The 11,842-nt window shown below is 38.8% G+C and overlaps 1 long non-coding RNA gene and 1 pseudogene across 1 annotated transcript; both read left to right on the plus strand.

The window, feature by feature from the left end:
• Positions 1–5,883, plus strand: part of LOC134326224 (zinc finger protein 585A-like) — a 60,151-nt pseudogene extending 54,268 nt beyond the window's left edge.
• A 3,025-nt stretch (positions 5,884–8,908) lies between these two features.
• On the plus strand, positions 8,909–9,906 carry LOC134325956 (uncharacterized). Its single transcript, XR_010014432.1, has 3 exons — positions 8,909–8,995; positions 9,724–9,786; positions 9,883–9,906. It is a non-coding gene; the product is annotated as an uncharacterized LOC134325956 (long non-coding RNA).
• Positions 9,907–11,842: the final 1,936 nt, after the last annotated feature.

Consider the following 11,842-nt stretch of genomic DNA (forward strand, 5'->3'; position numbering starts at 1 on the left):
ATTTCACTTTGGGCCACAAAACCACTTCCACCAAACTCAAAGGGTTGTTTCCCAGACAGGGATTAAGGCTTATAGTCCAGGACTATATGTTGCTTTAAATAGAGAATCTCCATTCAAAATGCTGTGTAGTCTAGGACTAGGCTTAATCCCTGTCTGTGAAACCAACCCAAAAAGTTCTATTAGAAGTCTTTTCTGTCTGATGCTGCTCAGTCCCACAATAGTTTCAACATTTTCACTCTGTTTACAGCCTCACAGCATTAAAAATAAACAGTTAAAACAGTCTGAAAGAATTTTCCTGGATTTCTCTTTAATAGGGAATAAAGTACATTTGTCTATCTGTCTGTCTGCCTGTCAGATCTTTTAATAATGCAGTCAGCAGAAGAAGGACACGTCACCCCCATAGATCTACAAAATGAAGGATTCCAAGAGAAACTAATAAAAAAGGAGGAGGAAGAAGATGGAAGTTACTTCTGTAAGTAAATGTGGAGCAATTTGCCATGTTAGTACAGTACAGTGTGGTTAGTATAGTAGAAATAATAAGAGAATGTGGATAGTGGGATTAGAACCTGTACTGTACCGTACTGTCCTGTGTAGAAGTGCTGATACTTCCAGTCTGGATTAAATCTAAGTAGTATTTATTTGTGGTAACTAAACCCACAACCTTCAGTTTCCTCCAGTTGTTGAGTTTCTTCTTCACATATTGATGAATTTCAGGTGAAGGAACTTTAATCCCTGTGGAACACGTCACCTCTGAGGAACACCTCACCCCAGAGGACCAACAGTGTGGAGCTTTCCAGATGAAGCCTGTGAAGAAGGAAGAACCTGAAGATAAAGATGAACTCGGTAAGATATTTTTTATCTTGAGTAAAATAAGATTTGGATTGAATAGAATCAGAGGAACCTGGGATGAAGCATCATACAGTGAAAGCTTGTATTGTGCTCATGCAGATCAGTGTGAGCAGGAAATGATGAATGCAGGATGAATCACGTTACAGGACTTTAGCATCAGATCTCAGTTTAACAATTACTAACAGTATTTATTATTTATAATGTTATAAATGTTTTTGATTATTTATAATGTTATAAATGTATTTATTATTTATAATGTTATAAATGTATTTGATTATTTATAATGTTATAAATGTATTTATTATTTATAATGTTATAAATGTATTTATTATTTATAATGTTATAAATGTTTTTTTATTATTTATAATGTTATAAATATATTTGATTATTTATAATGTTATAAATGTATTTATTATTTATAATGTTTTAAATGTATTTGATTATTTATAATGTTATAAATGTGTTTGATGATCTATAATGTTATAAATGTATTTGATTATTTATAATGTTATAAATGTATTTGATTATTTATAATGTTATAAATGTATTTATTATTTATAATGTTATAAATGTATTTGATTATTTTCTGCTTCAGAACTGAACAAGGATTTCTGCTGCTCCTCGTGTCCACGTTCCTCTACAACCCAAAATCAGCTCCACAATCACATCAAGAGCTGCAACCATGATAAATATGAGACTCTGGTGAAGATTAAGACTGAACATGAGGATCTGACGCCCACCAGAAGCTCCAGTAATCAGGAAACGTCCTCTGGTACTGTCAGCATTAACACCTCTCTCAGTCCCACACAGGAAGAAGGAAACGTCTGCTCACAGTGTGGGAGGAGCTTCAGGTTCCAGTGTCATCTCAAAATACACCAGCGCATTCACACTGGAGAGAAACCGTATCAGTGCTCACAGTGTGGAAAGAGATTTAATAGACAGAGTGATCTCAAAATACACCAGCGCATTCACACTGGAGAGAAACCATATCAGTGCTCACAATGTGGAAAGAGTTTTAATAGACAGAGTGAGCTCAAAATACACCAGCGCATTCACAGTGGAGAGAAACCGTATCAGTGCTCACAGTGTGGAAAGAGTTTTAATAGACAGAGTCATCTCAAAAGACACCAGCGCGTTCACAATGGAGAGAAACCATATCAGTGCTCACAGTGTGAGAAGAGTTTTAATACAAAGAGTGAGCTTAAAATACACCAGCGCATTCACAGTGGAGAGAAACCGTATCAGTGCTCACAGTGTGAGAAGAGTTTTAATAGACAGAGTGATCTCAAAATACACCAGCGCATTCACACTGGAGAGAAACCGTATCAGTGCTCACAGTGTGGGAAAAGTTTTAATAGACAAAGTGATCTCAAAATACACCAGCGCATTCACACTGGAGAGAAACCGTATCAGTGCTCACAGTGTGGAAAGAGATTTAATAGACAGAGTGATCTCAAAATACACCAGCGCATTCACACTGGAGAGAAACCATATCAGTGCTCACAATGTGGAAAGAGTTTTAATAGACAGAGTGAGCTCAAAATACACCAGCGCATTCACAGTGGAGAGAAACCGTATCAGTGCTCACAGTGTGGAAAGAGTTTTAATAGACAGAGTCATCTCAAAAGACACCAGCGCGTTCACAATGGAGAGAAACCATATCAGTGCTCACAGTGTGAGAAGAGTTTTAATACAAAGAGTGAGCTTAAAATACACCAGCGCATTCACAGTGGAGAGAAACCGTATCAGTGCTCACAGTGTGAGAAGAGTTTTAATAGACAGAGTGATCTCAAAATACACCAGCGCATTCACACTGGAGAGAAACCGTATCAGTGCTCACAGTGTGGGAAAAGTTTTAATAGACAAAGTGATCTCAAAATACACCAGCGCATTCACACTGGAGAGAAACCGTATCAGTGCTCACAGTGTGGAAAGAGATTTAATAGACAGAGTGATCTCAAAATACACCAGCGCATTCACACTGGAGAGAAACCATATCAGTGCTCACAATGTGGAAAGAGTTTTAATAGACAGAGTGAGCTCAAAATACACCAGCGCATTCACAGTGGAGAGAAACCGTATCAGTGCTCACAGTGTGGAAAGAGTTTTAATAGACAGAGTCATCTCAAAAGACACCAGCGCGTTCACAATGGAGAGAAACCATATCAGTGCTCACAGTGTGGAAAGAGTTTTAATACAAAGAGTGAGCTTAAAATACACCAGCGCATTCACAGTGGAGAGAAACTGTATCAGTGCTCACAGTGTGAGAAGAGTTTTAATAGACAGAGTGAGCTCAAAATACACCAGCGCATTCACAGTGGAGAGAAACCGTATCAGTGCTCACAGTGTGGGAAGAGTTTTAATAGACAAAGTGATCTCAAAATACACCAGCGCATTCACACTGGAGAGAAACCGTATCAGTGCTCACAGTGTGGGAAGAGTTTTAATAGACAGAGTGATCTCAAAATACACCAGCGCATTCACACTGGAGAGAAACCATATCAGTGCTCACAATGTGGAAAGAGTTTTAATAGAAAGAGTGAGCTCAAAATACACCAGCGCATTCACAGTGGAGAGAAACCGTATCAGTGCTCACAGTGTGGAAAGAGTTTTAATAGACAGAGTCATCTCAAAAGACACCAGCGCGTTCACAATGGAGAGAAACCATATCAGTGCTCACAGTGTGGGAAGAGTTTTAATACAAAGAGTGAGCTTAAAATACACCAGCGCATTCACAATGGAGAGAAACTGTATCAGTGCTCACAGTGTGAGAAGAGTTTTAATCAACAGGGTAATCTAAAAAAACACCAGCGCATTCACAGTGGAGAGAAACCGTATTAGTGCTCACAGTGTGGAAGGAGTTTTAATGGACAGAATGCTCTTAAAATACACCAGCGCATTTACACTGGAGAGAAACCGTATCAGTGCTTACAGTGTGGAAAGAGTTTTAATACACAGAGTCATCTCAAAAAACACCAGCGCATTCACACTGGAAAGAAACCATATCAGTGCTTACAGTGTGAAAAGAGTTTTAATCAACAGGGTAATCTCAAAAAACACCAGCGCATTCACACTGGAGAGAAACCGTATCAGTGCTCACAGTGTGAGAAGAGTTTTAATACACAGACTAATCTAAAAATACACCAGCGCATTCACACTGGAGAGAAACCGTATCAGTGCTCACAGTGTGGAAAAGGCTTTAATGGACTGAGTGATCTGAAAAAACACCAGAGCATTCACACTGGAGAGAAACCTTATCAGTGTTCACAGTGTGAGAAAAGTTTTACTGAACAGAGTGCTCTCAAAGTACACCAGCGCATTCACACTGGGGAGAAACCGTATCAGTGCTCACAGTGTGAGAAGAGTTTTAATTGTCAGAGTCATCTCAAAAAACACCAGCGCATTCACACTGGAGAGAAACCGTATCAGTGTTCACAGTGTGAGAAAAGTTTTACTGAACAGAGTGCTCTCAAAGTACACCAGCGCATTCACACTGGGGAGAAACCGTATCAGTGCTCACAGTGTAAGAAGAGTTTTAATACACAGAGTGCTCTCAAAGTACACCAGCGCATTCACACTGGGGAGAAACCGTATCAGTGCTCACAGTGTGAGAAGAGTTTTAATTGTCAATGTCATCTCAAAAAACACCAGCGCATTCACACTGGAGAGAAACCGTATCAGTGCTCACAGTGTGAGAAGAATTTTAATTGTCAGAGTCATCTCAAAAAACACCAGCGCATTCACACTGGAGAGAAACCGTATCAGTGCTCACAGTGTGGAAAGAGTTTTAATATACAGAGTAATCTTAAAGTACACCAGCGCATTCACACTGGAGAGACACCATATCAGTGCTCACAGTGTGGAAAGAGTTTTAATCAACAGAGTGCCTATAAAATCCACCAGCGCATTCACACTGGAAATAAACCATATCAGTGCTCACAGAGTGGAAAGTGTTTTAATCAACAGAGTGCTCTCAAAAAACACCAGCGCATTCACACTGAAGAGAAACCTTAATAATGATCTCAGTGTGTGAAGAGTTTTATTACACAGAGTCACTCAAAACCCAGCAGCGCATTCACACTTGAGACGAACTGTATCAATGCTTACAGTGTTGAAAGAGATGTTTTGTATAAAAGTGTCGGCTAAATGCTACAAATGTGTGTAAATGAGTCTATGAAAGTGAGTGAGCTAAATGAGTGGGACGGTTAGTGAGTGACGTCTTCAGATTAATTGGTGCTTCATCCAGCTAAACATGGTGGTAATGAACTGAAGTTAAGTAACTGGTTTTTTTTTTATTTCCAGGTTTATGAGTTTTCATCGTTTTCACTGTTAACATATATTTGAATTTTAGTTCATCCCTAATCTAAAACAATTTTTTTCTTGTTAATAATGTAGAATATTTTGTGGTCACATTGATTTTTGTTTGTATTAAATTTTCATTAGGAATGTTGTTGTGTTTATAATGAATGAATATGATTGTAATGGTAATAAATCAATGATATTTCTGTTTTTAACAAATTCTTATTCGATTTAATAACTAGATTGTTTAACAAAATCTTGGAATGTGAGAGAATGAACGATGCTTTTGTGTGTGCTAAAGTGAGAGGAGAAGAGTCTACATGACGGTAGTCTGCTATGTTGTAAGGCTTGGAGGCCATGACACTGAGCTGGAGGTGGCAGAGATGAGGATGCTGTGATTCTCATTGTTAGTGACGAGGATGGAGGAGATCAGGAGGGAGTTTATTATAAGGATAGTGCAGGTGGGATGTTTTGAAGTTAGTGAGGTGAGATTGAGATGGTTTGAGCATGTGCAGAGGAGGTATAAGAGTTATATAGGGAGAGGGATATAAAGGATGGAACCGTCAGGCTGGAGGAGAGGAAGGCCACAGAGGAGATTTATGGATGTTGTGAGGGAGAACATGCAGGTTGTTGGTGTGACTGAGGAGAATGTTCAGAACAAGATGAAGATGAACGTTAACCAACCAGAACCAGCATATTGTTTTTTATTATTGATTATTATTTTTGTAAAAACCACCACACATGATGTTGGTAAATTATTTTGTGCTTTTTGGAGCAATTAAACTTATTTTGCATTTGCTTGATGTTTTAATGTCAAACAGTTTTCTCCATAAAACTTCTTATTCCTAATACCTAAGAGCAGAACTAACATCCATAGAATTTGTGTCAGCCATGTTCCAGCAGCTTCTAACTCAAGACAGATCTGTTTTTGGTGCATCCCCCAGACCAAATATTCCCTCGACATAAAGTAACAGTTTGGGGTAATTTTTAAACTTTAAAAAGAGACCACTGTTTCATTACCTTTTAATGGTACCTTTCAAATGCTCCGCCTCTGACACAGACACATCTCTTTGGTATACAATGTTATGACAGGTGACCATTTGCTCAGACTGTAGCAACCGCTCAGGTATGTGAAGAACACGTTTTATAAGTAACATCTGAGTCAACATGTGAAAAACTGTTTTCATAAGTGGGTCAGGATGAACGTGACTTCTTAAATGAGCAGAAAAACTAGTTTCCTGAGCGGGTTGGGGGATGAGGTGACAGTCACTACAGTCACATCAGCACCGGATTCAAACATTACACAGAATAGGGAATCACCCCACTGGACTCTGTAAACACTGTAATACACAGAAAACAGTCAAACTCAGATTCATAGATTACAAAAGGTATAAGAAAGAACAGAGAGAAGCATTAGAGAAACTGCTTGGAAGAACGTCTAGGACAGAGTGTCAGGCATCTCAAGTTGCAAAAACTAATTTCAGGGAGGTACCCCCGGACCAGATAATCCCCCCCACCCCAAAAATAATAAAAATAAAACATCTCGCACACACCAACGGATTTGGGTGATAACAGAACTTTTAGGAGCTGCTAACTGAGCTACTTAGCTAATTGTTCGCGTCACAAACACATTAATGTGTACTACATAGTGCACTAAATAGTGTGAAAGATAATAGATTTATGTTCCCTACATAGTGCACTAGATTGTATATTAGAGAAGAATTTATGTTTTTTACTTAGTGAACTAGATAGTGTACTAGATCAGCCTTTCTCAACCGGGGTGCCGTCTGGCTTCGTCAGGGGTGCCATCAAAAATATTCTGACGTTACTGATATTAAAAATGAAATAAATTTAAAATACAAAAAAGTCAACTTATCATGAAAATGTAGACCATTAGCCGCCTAAAACATCAACATTTTTCTCACACGCCCCTTTCCCCATGCTACAACGTCAACGCGGGTTGCGTCCGTTGCCTATAGTGATGAGTCGTTCGCGAACGATCCGATTCTGTTGAACGGCTCTTTAAAATGAACAAAAGAAACCGAGTCGCACCTCTGGGAGTCGTTATAATATATATTTATATTTCAGTGCAGTTCTTATCGGCTGTAATTCAACCATTCCGCTTCCATCAGTAGAGGGAATTAATCAGTCATAATAAGAGCTGTTTATTGTCAAAATTCAAATCACTTTCAGTATCGCGGAGAGAGCAAGCGACACACACACACACACACAGAGAGAGAGAGAGAGAGAGAGAGAGCTCATTACCTCATTAATGTAAATATTATAATTTTTATTGTTATTATTTTGCACTGTTTTTATTAATATTTTATTCTATTTTATATTTTTGCACATGTAACTGTTTTGTATATATTTGTTCTTTTTTATTGTTCTTTTTATTATTTCTCTCTAACTTGCTTTGGCAATACGAATGTCCTTATTAGTCATGCCAATAAAGCTTCTTTTGAGTTTAAGTTTGAGAGCCGTAACCGAGCTACAGAAAAAACATGCAGACAATGAGCAGTGCTAGTGGTATAATGACAAATAATAATAATAATAATAATAATAATAATTGAGAAACAAACTATAAACTTGTTTAATGATGTTAAATCTGATTGGTTCATGGCGCGTATATATATATCAGGATTTTCAGATAGAGAGCAGAATTTATGGTTCTGTAATATCACTCAGGCCCTGAAGCTGCAAAGCATCCACATCTTTACACTACCACCACCACGTTTCACTGTTGCTGCTGTGAGTTTATTATTTACCTCAGTTTGAAGTAAAATGAAACATTGGTGCTTTTTGCTAATTCAGTGTCACTGTGTGGAAGATTGAAATCCCAGAGAAACACAGATTGATATTTTAAGAATGAATAAAGTTTTATAACAGTCTCTGCGCACCTTCATTGTTTGCGTAGTTGTTGTGTAGTGAGCGGATCTATAGGACGACTTACTCTGAAGGACACGTGAGATGTTCGGTCTCTTCGCCCCCTCTCGGGTTCGCTCTGCCCTTTCCTCTCTCTCTCTCGGCTTCACAACATCACTGAGCTGCACTGCGACACTGGAGGAACGTCTCAGCGGCTTTCACACAGACTGGAGACCATGGAAACATGCAAACAAGAAAAAGCAGAAAGAGCATGGCCGAGAGGTTAAGGCGTTGGCCTTGAAATCCAATGGGGTCTCCCCGCGTAGGTTCGAACCCTGCTCACAGCGGCCTGGACTTTTAATTAAAGAGCCACACCCTGAAACAGAGGATTGTGGATTTAACACTGATAAAAATTTATAATTGTGTTCAGATTATAATAATGAATGTAACATATTTATATCAGAAAATAAAGTGAACCTTCCTCTTTGTGTCCCACAAGAATCCTACTGAATCTTCTCCCTGTTTAGGGTCAAATCCTGTTCAGAATAAAATCACATTACGCAACGCTTTACCTCAGAATTTTCTGGTAGAGAGCAGAATTTGTGATTCTGTCCTTTTTTCCAACTCTACTGAACCACAGTGAGAGTCATAAACACCACCAGCACCACCAACAACCCCACAAACACCATCAATGCCCGAACACCATCTACCAGATCTATAAACGGAACCTAAACTAATTAAACTAGTCAGACTTTTCCGCTTCAGTGACACCATCATCATCTCCTCCCTCTCTCTTTCTCTCAGGCTGTGGGTCAGAAGTGTGTAGGCGCTGTTTTACACTCTGGTACTGACGGGCAGACACTGGCACAGGTAGGAAGCAGCGCTGATCTCCACATCATCAAGCCACGCCTTTCATTCTCACCAATACTGAACTGCTGCCTGGTCAGGTGGATCATCAAAAGTACAACAGCACAGAGTACAGGTACACACATGCACACAAATGAGTGTACATTTATTTTGAGTAAACTACTCAACATGTTCCAGCTAATCTGTTTAGAAGCTGGGGTCAGAGCTTTGAGAGATAAAGCCATGCTCAAGGGTCCAACAATTTCTGCTATACACAACTGGGAATTGACAGCCCAGAGCTCTGCCTACTGAGCTACAGACAAAACACTCGCAACAGAAATAAACTAATCCTGCTACAGAAATCTAACTAGTCCTGAATAATCAAGCCTTTAATATTAAATCAGATAATCAGACAAAATATGATAAATATTTTGAAGCACTTCTATTAACCACTGTTTCAGATCAGGATCCAAACCTGATGTACACAATTATGTTTCTATACTCACCAGTCTGTGTTATACATGATGAGCTTTATTTATCTGTATTATTAAATACATTTCATTAAAAGTATATTTAATGAACGTACAGCTAACCTACACTACTGTGCATGCACATATAGCGTATTTACTATCTATGGAATTATCTATTTTTATCAGTGCACAGAAGTTGGCTAAAACACAAGAAGTTTTGTTAATGCAGATCTGTAATTTTAATGTTTGTATTGTTAATGTAGATGGAAAACTGTAACCTGGAAGCCTCTAAGAGTGGTAAAATATATACATAGAACGTAACTGGAGGTATTATTGTTACTGAACATTTTAAACTAGTTCACATTTAGTTAAACCAGTTTGTATCTTGTGCCAGTGTCTCCATGAATGAATAGGAATTAGGAAGCTGAGGGAACTTCATGACAGCGGGGCTGAAATGGTAGATGTTTAGAGCAGCTCTACAGATTTCATCTCATTTAACTTTTTTATTTAAAAGTTCTTGTGAACATTATTTACTGATTTGTAGCATTGTTAGCTGTTTATTTCAGGTGCAGTGTGACAGTAGATGATTTAACAAATCACACCCAAACTACATAAACATGTAGACACTCATCCTCCAGAGACTCAGAATGTGTTATTATTATTATTATTATTGATGTTGTTAATAAATGAGTTTAAAAATGACACCATTATTTGAGCTGTATGGGCCACATGGTGGATCAGTGGGTAACACTGTGACCCAAACTCAGAGGTGGAAAGTAAGGAATGACATTTACTCGCGTTACTGTAATTGAGGAGTTTTTTGTGTACTTGTACTTTTTTTTTGTAGATTTTACAACCTGTAAAGAAGTGGACATGAAACCGGCCCGTTAGGCTGTTCGATCCTGCGGAGCATTTACGCATTTGTGGCTGCGAACTGAATCACGAGTTAACGAGTCAGAAACGACTCACTCTGTTTCATTATGATGTTGTGCATAAACAACTCCATGAATCGGTTCATTTGGTGAAGAGATTCAGATGTATAAAGCAATCAGAGCTTCAGAATTCACATTCTGGGCGGAATTTCAATCTCTTTCTTTATTGGTTGTTGTATAAATGACAGTTTAGTGAATAAATCACCAATTTAAGCTTTTTACCTGGAAAGCCGAGAGCAGTGTTGCCAACTTAGCGACTTTGTCGCTATATTTAGCGACTTTTCAGACCCCTTTAGCGACTTTTTTTCAAAAAAGCGACTAGCGACAAATCTAGCGACTTTTTCTGGTGTTACTGGAGACTTGGAGACTCGAATGTGAAAACACATATTGTTCTGCAGTTACTGTCCTCACCGAGCAGCGGGTGCTGCTGTGAACGCCCCCCCCCCCCCCTCCCCCCCAAAAGCACTCACGGGCGGTCAGTATCACAGTCAGAGTTGCCAGATTGGGCTGTTTTCCACCAGAATAGCGGGTTTTGTTGGAAATTGTTTTAAAGACATGCAAGCAAAAATAATTTGTTCTTTATATGTATAATTACTGATCTGTACATTTTAAGATATTAATTTGTACGTCATGATGGTTTAACTGGTTTATTATTTGTGAAATGCTAAACATCATCTGCTTATCCTGTGTGTTGGGCATTTTTTCATGCATTTTGGCTGAATCTGGTCGCAATCTGGTAACCCTGCCCAGAGTAGCTCAATGTTGTCTTAAAAAACAAAAACAAACCACAAATCAACAGAAGAATGTTCATTTGTAGTTCTAAACATATTTAGGTTGTTTTTACCCACTTTTTGTCTCTCCCACGATGTTATTCCTTTCTTCTACAGCGTCAATTACATGCAAATTGACCTTATGCAAATTAGGTGATGACGTCATTTAGCGACTTTTAGGACAGCCAATAGCTACTTTCCTTACTGAGGAGTTGGCAACACTGGCCGAGAGAATAAATGATCTACAATAGTTTACATACATTAGTTAGGAGGATAAAACAGTTGGGGATGGATTTATATAATCTGGAAACATACAGGATGGTCTTGTGGATTATATCCCTAATGGAACAACACATGGATATAGATCAGGTAAGCACATAAGTGCTTATGATTTTCTGTTGCTGTGTGACTGATCTGGGTCGCGGTTCTGCTGTTTACGGTTGGCTTTCATTTTGCAACGATAGCAAAGCATTATGAAATATTGTGATTTTTTTATGTTCATTATTGTTTGAGTAATTATTGAAGTAAAACGGACAGCATAAATGTGATTGTGAGATGTAACTGGTTTGTTCCTATATGACGGTGTAAGACCCGTTATATTTTTGCTAGGTGCGACTTTACCAGCCTAACCCTGTTACTGAGGATACACAGAAATGATGCTGTATTGAACTGATAAGAGCAGTTACAGGGTGTTCGGTGCAAACCGGGTCTGAGGAGGGGAGCAAGGTGGAACAGGCACCGGTACAAACCGGGTCTGAGGAGGGGAGCAAGGTGGAACAGACGCCGGTACAAACCGGGTCTGAGGACGGGA

The sequence above is a fragment of the Trichomycterus rosablanca genome, chromosome 14 (assembly GCF_030014385.1).
Source record: "Trichomycterus rosablanca isolate fTriRos1 chromosome 14, fTriRos1.hap1, whole genome shotgun sequence".
Lineage (NCBI taxonomy): Eukaryota > Metazoa > Chordata > Actinopteri > Siluriformes > Trichomycteridae > Trichomycterus > Trichomycterus rosablanca.